Source organism: Belonocnema kinseyi, chromosome 10, assembly GCF_010883055.1.
Source record: "Belonocnema kinseyi isolate 2016_QV_RU_SX_M_011 chromosome 10, B_treatae_v1, whole genome shotgun sequence".
NCBI classification, from domain to species: domain Eukaryota; kingdom Metazoa; phylum Arthropoda; class Insecta; order Hymenoptera; family Cynipidae; genus Belonocnema; species Belonocnema kinseyi.
Genome location: NC_046666.1, coordinates 79724854 through 79736504, shown reverse-complemented (window position 1 = coordinate 79736504; position 11651 = coordinate 79724854).

Sequence of the window (11651 nt, the reverse complement as noted above, 5' to 3'; positions counted from 1 at the left end):
GCTCGACACCTTGACAAATGTAATTCCATGTAGAAACATGCGTTTAAATAAAATATTTTACCAAAAAAGTTACCCACGCTTTAACTTGACAGACTGTATAGTTTACGCCTATAACATCATTTAGATCTCTTTATATTATTCGTTAAACTGAAATGATAATTCGTAATTGCAACAGCCAGGAATTGTACAGAATAGCGACTGGATCAGTAAGATCTACTGATCCTCAGGTCAGCACCACTTGAGAATCGATACTTATTTGCCTATAATTGTAACGTTTACTGAACTGTCGTGTTCTCCATATACGTACTAGGAAGATCGGTAGATTTAACATGGTTTTCAGTCAAATGTAAGGTTCGTTTAACTGCGTGTAGAACTTATTTAAATCCATTTAGCAAAAGCGCGAAAAGTAACTGAGAGATGGAAATCCCCATTTCTCTCGAATATAATGAAGTGAAAGGACGCTGGATAGCGCTGACGTCGTAATTGTCGCTACACCTCGAATAAAAATGGAGCGATTGTAAGGCGAAAAATTATCCAGGCAAAGTTGAATATCGGAAATTATCTTCGATTCATGTAACGTTTATCTGGCAAGGTTAAGTTTTATTTCGGTGAATCTTTCACCTGGAATCAATGTAAACCTTACCTTTAATCTTTGCTGTGATCGCTTGTTCACTGCTCGAACCCTCGCGAGGTCATAAAAGAAGAAATACAATGTGATAGCCTAATAAACTTAAATTCTTACATTATAGATTGCACAATTATGCGGAATATAATGTAAAAACTTGCAACCTACAATATCACGGTTTTGCGCTATTATAATGCAATAATTATGATATATAGCGCAGGAATTACGGTATGTATTGTAATTCATGCAATATAGTTCTCTCAGTGGCTAATTAACAAAGATATCATATTTTGGATGGGAGGTGGCAGCGTAACGCAGGTGTTAAATGTTCAACAGTGATGTGCAATATAAAGTTGCGGATATGGATTCATTCGTCTTCAAATGCGGTCATATGCGCCATACATTTTTACTTGAAAATTTTAAAAATTGCCCAAGATATGCACTGAAAAAAATGTTTAGTTAGACCAACTATTAAATCTGTAAGATATGCTACTGATATTTTGTTAGTTGGAATAATCATTTACTTAGCTTCTGGTAGTAACTGAACAGTCAGTGTAACTAATGAAATTGCTGTTCGAACTAATAAAATTACAGTATCAATAAATAAAATAGCAGTACCATATCTTACTAAGTAAATAGTTGGCTCAACTAACCATACTTTTCAGTGTGGAAGCAACAACATTTTTCGAAGTAATGAACAACAAAATGAAAAGTTTGCAATCCGCATTGATGAAGGGAGTTTCCTATGGGGTTTCAAATGCCCTCATATGCCCTATTAAGAAAAAAATGTTAACCACATTGATAACCAAGTTATCACTGATAAAAATGTGACGGGAGGGGGGGGTGGGGCTGAATAATTTTTCTTAACTATATGGATTTATTCGTCTTCAAATGGGTTCATATGTGCTATAAATTTGTTTTGAAAATCTTGAAAATTGCCCAAGATATGGAGGTAAACAAATTTTACGAATGATCACCAACAACATAAAAAGTTTTTAATCCGCATTTATGGAGTGCTTTTCCTATCCCGTGCAGAAATTCCAATATAGACTTGATCAGGGCCAGATCGGGCAGAATTAAACCCAATCGGGCTATTTAAATGGGGCCAGACTCGAAATTAAACGCCATACCCGACCGGGGCCCAAGCGCAGCGCCGAGAGATAACCCGATCTGGCCCCGACTAAGCCCATTTTAACTTATTTTTATTATTCCTAATTAAAGGAGATTTTAAAATAAAATAATATTTAAATCGTATATATCACCTCCTAAACTGAAATTTGAGAATATAAAAATCAGATTATTGAACAGATCACGATATGAAAACATTGGAGTATATAAGACTAGAAACAAAATATTTGTTAAAAAACTTTTTTTTGAACAAACGGAAAAAGTTTAAAGACGCAATATAGTAGCCAGCATTTGTCTATGATAAAGCATTGAAGTATTTTGCGATATATTTTTGTTTTCAATTTATAAATTGAAGTTGCTTTTAATTTTTACATTGAACTTAAATGCAGAAAGTTATTTTGAAATAAGTAGATTATAATATTGCACTGGCTCTTTAAGTTACTTTTACAAAAGCGACTGTTCAACAATGAGAAGGTTGTATTTACGTACCGATTTTATCAAATCACCTAAAAATACGTGAAAATAAATAGGTTTATGACATCATTGTTGATTTAATTCGTTTTCACATTCAACACATTAAATATTACTTCAGCTTCTTTTCTTATAAATAAATAACCTCATTTCGAGGTTAGGGTCAATCTTAACATTCTTGATAAATTTACTTATCATAGTCTTCAACTCGTAACTCAGGAATATTTTGATGTATACGATACCTACGCATTCGTCTTGTGATTGATTATCGTATTTTTTCCACTTATTTTGTCACTTTTTCAATTATTAATTGAAATATTTTTGACGTTTGACACCTTACATTGAAACTTTGGCGATTTGGAATCAACCCACTTTGTGCCCCGAAATTAATGGGGCGCCATCTATTGTCTAGATTGATTGTTAAGTCGGCGTCTAGAGGGGGCCACATCTAACATCCACAAAATTGTATGCACGATCTAGCCTAACTCGGAAATTATGCAAATATTTGGCAATATCTGCACGGGTGGGGTTTCGAATGCGTTCATATGCGCCACTTTCAAAATGAACAGAAAACCATAACCAATCCCCTTATTGCCACTTGTTACCGATCCACTATCCAATGATATCTCCAAATAAATAATTAAAATATTTGCAATCCTATGAAAAAAGACCATTAAAAATTTTAATATTGCAATTTAGTTTATTTGTGTTTCAAATCTTTTAAATCCTTTAAATCTTTCAAAAAATTTGAAATCTGGTGTATTGTGCCCTTTTTTAAATCTTTGGAATTCTTGTATTCTTATGAAATTTGTATGAAGTTTTTATGAAATCCTTGAAATATTTATGAAATATTTGTGAAATCTTTTTGAAATATTCTGTAATCATTTGAAATCATAAAAATACAGATATCATCGTGTAGTGGATCGTGGAAAGTGGTAATAAGGGGGTTGATTGTGGTTTTCTCTTAATTTTCAAAAGTGGCGCATATGAGAGCATTTGAAATCCCATAGGCAAGTTAATTCATCAATGCCGATTAAAAACTTTTTATTTTTCTGGCCATCACTTCATAAAATTTTGTGACCTCCACGTCTTGGGCAATTTCCAAGTTTAAAAAAAAAATTTATGGCGCATATGAGCACATTTAAAGACGAATGAATCCATGTCCGCAATTTTATATTGCAGATCACTGTTGAAGATTCAACACCTGCGTTACACTGCCCCCCCCCCTCAAATATGATATATTTGTTAATTAGCTGCGCAAATTTTTTAGTAGTGGTGCATTTGAGCGCATTTGAAGTCATGACAAATAGCTATTATGAACTTGAAAAAATAATATTAGTTTAGAAAAATGACGCCGGCCCGCTCCCACTTTGGTCGCTGATAACTCGGTTATCATTGTGGCGCAACATTTTTTCCTTATGGCGCATATGAGCGCATTTGAAGATCTTCAAGATAATGTGATTTAAACTTCAATTTTTCAAATGGGAGGGATAGCGTGTCCCCCCCCGCCTCGCGTAACACCTGATATAACTCCGACAGATTTGTGGCGCAAACATTTTTATCGGTGGCACATTTGAGCGCATTTGGGGCGAAATTGAGTAGGCTATAGAAAACCCAGAAATTAAGAGTGGGGGGGGGGTCGTGTAACTGACCTTGAGAAAGTATTCGTAATCGAAAATTCCAAATTTACGTCAAAAGATGCTAGATACGTAGAAATCTAACAGAAGACTTTTAGGATATTTTGCTTTATTCATTAAAAATAAGATGAAGACAAAAATTCTATTATTAGCATAGAAAAATGTGAGTGTCACCATGAGAATTTGTACCTCAAAGCCAACAAAGCTTTGGGAAACTTAATCTTCAACTATACTTGATTAAGTAGAAAATTCAGAATATGAAGGCGCATATAAATACTGCGATCTAAAAGATAAAGCGATCTAAAGAATACATATTCGAGCGCGAAGCGCCAAGTAACGCGTTATCGATCTCGAATCAGGAGATTCAATAAACGCGCAGGTGCGCAGATGGGGGCAAATTTTGTTTTGTTTAAAAACAATCATTTGTTCAACCTTTGTTCAAATAATAAGCTTTATAATATGAACTGTGTGCATTTTTTGTGTATTTACTTTGAGAGAATTACTTCTAGAATATCTGTTGTATGTATATTTTATGTACTAGGCAGTCTGATAAGTCCCTGTAAAATGAAACACAGAGACGTTTTTTTGGCCAAAGTCGGTTTTATTTTTCAACATACTCTCCTTTTAGGTCGGTACAGCGTGTCCAACGATTTTCTAACTTTTTGATACCGTCCGAAAAGTACTCGATCGGAAGGTGTCCAAAATACGCCTCAGTTTCAGCTATCAGCTCCTCATATGAATAAAAACGCTTACCGGTGAGCCATCTCTTCAGGTTAGGGAACAAGTAATAGTCGCTGGGGGTCAGATCTGGTGAATACGGTGGTTAAGGAATCAATTCGAAGCCGATTTCATGCAATTTTGCTTGTGCAACTAAGCATGAATGAACAGGCGCATTGTCGTGATGATAAAGCGGTTTTTTCTGCTTCAAATGCGGTCGTTTTTCGGCGATTTCGATTTTCAATCAGTCCAATAATGATGAATAGTATGCTCCGGTTATGGTTTTACCTTTTCCAAGATAGTCCACGAATATTATGCCATGTGCATCCCAAAATATGGAGGCCATAACCTTTCCGACCCATTGTTGCGTTTTTGGACGTTTCGGAGCACTTTGGCCCGCTGGAACCCACTGTTTTGCCTGTTGTGTTGACTCAGGAGTGTAGTAGTGGATCCAGGTTTCATCCATGGTTATAAATCGGCGCAAAAACTCGGTTGTCACACAAATTCGTTTTTGGTCCACTGTGAGCAAACGCGGCACCCATCGCGCGCAGAGCTTCTTCATGCCCAAGACTGAATGCACGATATTGCCCACACGTTCTAATGATATGCCTACAGCATTAGCTACCTCTCTCAATTTCACTTTGGGATCATTCAACATCATATCATGGATTTTTTCGACATTTTCTGGTGTAGTGACCTCTTTTGGGCGCCCAGATCGTTCATCATCAACTGTGCTCGTACGGCCACAACGAAACTCGGTAAACCACTTATGAATCGTTCCAATTGACGGTGCAGAGTCCGGGTAATACTTATCCAGCTTGGCCTACAAGTTGCATTAATTCTAATTTTTCCACCAAGTGGTGAATCAACATTCATGAAGTCACATAATGCTCGATCTACTAATTCCAAAGCATAGCTTGGCGCCATTGGAGCTTTGTCCCAAATAAAAATATCTGCTCCTCGTAAGTATTGAGCATCTTTAGATTGAGTTTGTATACGGGAGACAGAATCTAAAAATAAAGGAACTGGCATACCGAACCAAATGTTTATGTTGAGTAAGCGAAACCTCGTCATCGTGAATCTCAATATCGTTCCGAAATTTATTTAATTGTGGCATCGTTGAAAAGCTACTAATATCAAATCTTTCGGAAGAAAGATAGGTATTTATCTGAATATATGGTCTTATGTATGCTTTTTGTATATTATATTTTCTCTCAAAATCTTGTGACATAGCATATTTAAATTTATACCATAGTTTCTTAGGATTGATAGGTTGCTAGTATGTTAAAATACGAACAAATAAACGTCTCAATTTTTGGGGCATCGTCCAAACATCTCCTTCTGCCATAGCACGATTCCACTCTGCATCATCTTCGATGAGACCTAATGCTAAACATGTTCTTTGAAAAGTATCATAAGTTTATTTATTAACAGTTCTGCGATCTTGGAAATGTATAGCCTTTTTGATTGTTATTATTTATAGTCTCAAATAGAATAGTTCTATTGTAGTCGGCCTAACAATGTACATACCTCCAGTAACGTTAAATTTTGTTTTTTGTTTTTGCCAAATTGATCACTTTGATCCACTAAGTTTTTTAAATACGTAGTTAGATGGAATTTCGGAATGCGTATATTATTTGGCATCAGTATCACGTACATTCAAATCAAAATAATGGATTAGCAGAGTTTCTTTTTCCAATGCGTTTCTTGTAAAGTGATTTGATGAAACAAATCAATCCTTTCTTTGACCGTTGATATTTATTGAATTTCTGTTCGTCCGTCCTAACCTACGCTAATTTGGTTTTCTCGCACTATATTTTTTAAAAATGTAGTCTAATCGATTGAAGTCTCAGTATTTTTTGAGACTTCTAAATGACTTAATTTTAATTATTTTTTTTTAAACAATTGATTTAAATGTTTTTTTTTTACTAAAATTTGATCTGTTTGACTATTTCGAACCATCATCAACTCAGGTTAAGAACTTTTGAAAAAGGTACGCATGTATACCGAAACGTAAGAAAGATTAAAAGGAGTGTTCCTATTAAATAAATATCTGAGTTTCGAAGAACATGTTTTTTGACTCATAATTTATGTTTGATTTAAAATTGGACCGTAAGACATAAATAATTTGAAATCTACGATTTGAAATCAATGCGTTTCTTATAGCATGTTCACTTTCAGCATCGTCAGTAGTAACACTGCTGAATGGGCAAATGTACTAACAACCTAATAACAACATGACTTTTATTTTGCAACGATCTACCACTTATCGAGTATCTATGAAATTTTTTATTTCATCATGATGAATAACATTTTCACTGTTATTGTCATTAGTAACTACGATGGAAGCAGCATCATGTCCTTGTAGATATATTTGTATAAATATTTGACTGACGTTATGCGAGAAACTACTACCACATTAATATGTGAGTTAAAGAACTTTAATAATCTAACATGGTAAGGTACTACAAATGGATTGTCAGTCTTGCCTCCATTTTTGCTATCTTCTACAATAAGTTGGATATCCGTTTTCATCCATTCTTGTCTCGTCTTGAAACTTTTTTGGAAAATGCTTGCTACATTTACCTTTATCATATTTACACCAATCTCCGCAGGGATCGTGAATCATGTTTTTCATAACAATATTATGAAGTTCATGATCTGTATCTGGATTTGGAATTTCTAAAGAAATATATTCATCTACAATATCAGGAGTAGTTATTTTATTATTTTGTTTTAACTTTCAGAACAAATGAACATTATGTAATCGACGTTTTTGATATTCAACAACATAAATGTATGATTGTACTTAGCCGAAGAATTGTTGTTTTACTATAATGTTTTTTAATTCATCTTTCTTTGCATTAAAAACTCGTGAAACAATGCCTGGTCCATCAGATACTGTCTGACCATATATTGAATCTGCTTCACCATGTAATGAATTATCTTCCACTTTAGCCTGGTTTGGATTACATGTCATAGTTATAAACAAATCTGGCTTACCGAATTTTCTTACAATTGCAATTGCATCTTGATAGTGCTGAAGCATATTACGGGGAGATCCTGAAAATGATGGTATAAGGATGATCATTCTTCCAACAGTAGTAGGTAAATAATTTGATTTTTTTGTAAATGATCAATGAATTCCTAATAAGTATCAGCGCGAAGTGTTTTTTGATCCAATCTGCAGTAATTCATCCTATCCTTCTCGATTTTCACATGATTATCGACAACCCACTGTGGAAATAATTGTCCACCCATAAAAAGTACATTATTATCTGTAGTTGCCATTATATATTTAATATATGCAGACCGTGAAACTTGGCCTTGTCTATTAACACATGGTATGCTGTCATTCCAACCTTCTGTGCCATAAGGATAAAATAATGGATAAATCCAAGATTCAAAATTCGGATCCATAGAGCTGACAAATTGAAGGAAAAATGATTAGAAATTTTTTTTCTTAAAATTGCAAAAGTTTTGGACCAGACAAACGTTTTAACTTGCTTCATATATAATTTCAAGAATTTTAAATTCGATATCGCGTTTCGTCTGAACGTAATTTGTTTTTCAAACAAATGTAAACAAGTTTTTGTAGGTTACGGTCGCATGACCTCAATATTCGCGCTTTTTGAGCCCTATTAAAGTTAAATATTAAATTAGGTATGTTCGCGGAAATTTCGAAAAAAACACCCCTTCCCACCCTATTTTTCAATGTAAAAAAATAAACATGATTTTTCAAGGTAATTTCTTTTTTAAATCGTATTTTCGATGCGAAAGAGGTCTTGACAATAGCTGAAATCACAAAAACTCCGGCTCAAAATAACATATTTACGAAAAACCGCTATTATACGGATTTTCTCAAAATAAAACAAAATTTAATTTTTAAATAAAAATTAAAAAAGGAATATAAGATAAAAAAAAAGTTTTATAGAAAGGTCTACCTCTACGCGGTAAGAACTGAAAACATTTTTATTGAAGAAATGGCTAAAGATGTTCCATACGTAAGCACATACAAAAATTTCGAACATGTTTATCAAAAAATTATTAAAATAAAATTCTACGTAAATTAAACTCTACAGATTTTCAAAATTTTAACCTAACTCAACTTTTATTGGTTTTTATAACTAAATTTATTTGCAATTTTTTGGTATTGGCTATTTTCTGGGGTGGTAACGACATTTAACCTTAGATAATAAAAGAAAGAATGTTTTATATTATTTGTGATATGTTTTCCCCCATTTTTACCTGTTTTCAAAGCTGAAACAACTTTTTTCAGAACAATACATAAAACAGCGATTTTTCGTAAATATGTTATTTTAGGGGTGGTCCTAGAGATTCTTAACGGGTCATTTATAAAATACGTGATAAATTTAGGGGGAAGGGTCTGCCGAAGCATCATTCTCCATGTTGAGACCAATGAAAAAAGTATCACGCAAGGGGGGGGCAGAAGTTCCTGGAAAATGTATCACGTATTTTGTGAATGGCCCCTAATGATGAAAAATGAGTTTTCTGTGTGTATCACCTTATTATTTAGACATATACCTTAAAAAATCACGTTTTTTTAAAATTAAAATATAGGGTGGGAAGGGGTGTTTTTTCGAAAATTTAGTGTAAGATTCCGAAAGAGCACACTAGAAAATACCCGCCAATACATTTTCAGGTATTTTCCAGCATAATTAACAAAGTTGTCCGAGCTTAAAGTTGACGGACAAAAACGGGCAAATTGGGTCAATAAGGGTTAAGATCAGTAGTGTCCATGGTTCTCGTCTAAATGCGAAGTTTGTAATAAAATTCTTATAATTACAATGGTTATAACAACATTAGAAAAGTTCTATTTGAATAAAACATAAATTGCTTTAGTATAAAATAATTGTAACATCATATGGTATCAGCATAAATAGTATTAAGGACGATAAAGTATGTGAGCAAATATTATATTACTTTTAATGAAAGAAAATAGATTAAGAAACTGCGATGCAGTTATTATTAGTGATCAGATCTGAGGTAACAAATAAAAATAGCGCGTTAATATGATAGACCACGAAGGAATAATAAGGAGATCTAACTCTGTTTTTCCATTTGGCAATAGAAACATTACCGTAAGTGGTAGGCACATTACACTTAGATCTTACATTTTCGTGCGCAGGTGCGCAGTGAAGGAGTTCAGCGTTGAGACTTGTAAAGTTAAAAGAGTGCATTATAAAATTAGTAAGTATGTAGACTATAGTGAAATTGCGTGATCATAAAATCTTGAAATTATAGTACATTATTATTTTTGAAATCTTACGTTGGAATGAAGAATACTTTTTTTTCTAACACTTCCAAACATTTTTTTATCGTAAAAAAACCTGTATAATTAAAAATATAATCAATCTAGTTGCCTAAGATCGCGTCAATTTGATAAACTTTCTCACGCGCACACTTTTCCATGTATAGGAAGAGGACAACTGCGCACCTGTGCACGAAAATTTAAAATCTTCCTGTAATGTGCCTACACTTTTGGTAATTATTCTATTGCCAGTTTCGAAAGGCTTCCCACTGGAAGTTGGGTTTCTTTATTATTCCTTCGTGTGATAGACCAATAGAAATCCTGGCAAAGTAATCCAATCGGGCAACCCTGCAAGACTTAGGCCTTTAAGAAAAAGACGATCTGTGTTTTTGTAAAGGCTCTTTCATACCTTATCTTGCCGGCTTGGGATGGCAGACGAGATCAAATTATTATTTTTTTATTAAATAATTACTTGGCTTCTTGACAATTTTGTAAAAATAAATATACAGGTAGACTTTTTAGATTAACCCTCTCTTTCTATGTCCTATTCCAATTTTGACGGCCGTATAGTTAGCTCGATACCATGTACAAAATAAGAATTTGAACGGACCTCTTTTTATAACGTTTGGAGATAGAAAGAGAGGTCCATTAGATTTTCGAATTTGAAACAGGATCTGAGCCACATTGCAGTAACTATATTTCGCTGGAATAGCACGTCACTTACCAACCCTGAACATACATGTCGGTGTCAGTGACATAAACAATTTACCTATTTGCAATAAAAACGTCAAAAAGATGTACAACGATCAAATTATTACATTTTTATTGAATAATTACTTGGATTATTGATAATTTTGTACAATATCGATGTTCAAAGTTCCCGCTTAGTGTGTCTGCATTCAAACCAAAATAAGAAGCCAATCAGGAATCAGGAAAAGGCGTTACGATTTTTGATATATTTCGAGTTCGACTCCTTCATCTTATTTTTATAATAGGATAATTGACTAAGCAATGGGCTGATAAATTATTAAGTATCAGAAGAGAGTCTACATTTCACACCATCCCGTAGGTAGAGTATCGGGCGTTTTTTCGTGTGGTTTCTCTAACAGGAAATCTAAAATCGTCATTCAAAATGGTAAAGTCATATGTATTTACAAATGTACATATATATTTATATTTATGTGTGTGTGTGTGTGTGTGACAATGATATGATTAGCTTCTTCATCACTGACATAATTATTTAATTAATTTGTTTACATATTCTTTTAATGTCAATAATTAACAATAATTGTTTTTTCTGCGATGATTAGTCTATCAATATTTGAAATTTTTAACATAAAAGAAGTTATAGGAACACAAGAGCTTGCATAACAAAATGCATGGATGTGAAGAAATCTAGACAGCTTTGCCAGGTAGTGTCTCAAAAACATGGGACCCCCCCTCCTCCCCTCTACTATCTAGGAGCAGTATTGCCGACCCAAATTCAAAAGTCATATTTACAGTTGATAAAATTGTATGGAGAAAGAGAAAACGCGTTTCAAGGTTGGCTGAAAAGAATAAACATAATGTTTAGTAAAAGATACATGTTTTAGACTAATTAAACGTAAAATTTTCTATTGGAGCAAAATAAAGTTGACATTTTTGGCTTTTTATGTATGAAATTTCACTTATGATAATATAAGTGATTGATGTGTGATAATGCCAGAATGCCGTATCTGTTTATAAATTTATTTGGACAAAGTCATTGAATAGAAACTAATAATAAAGGCAAATAAACGTTATGGAAGCTTCTAATGTGTAC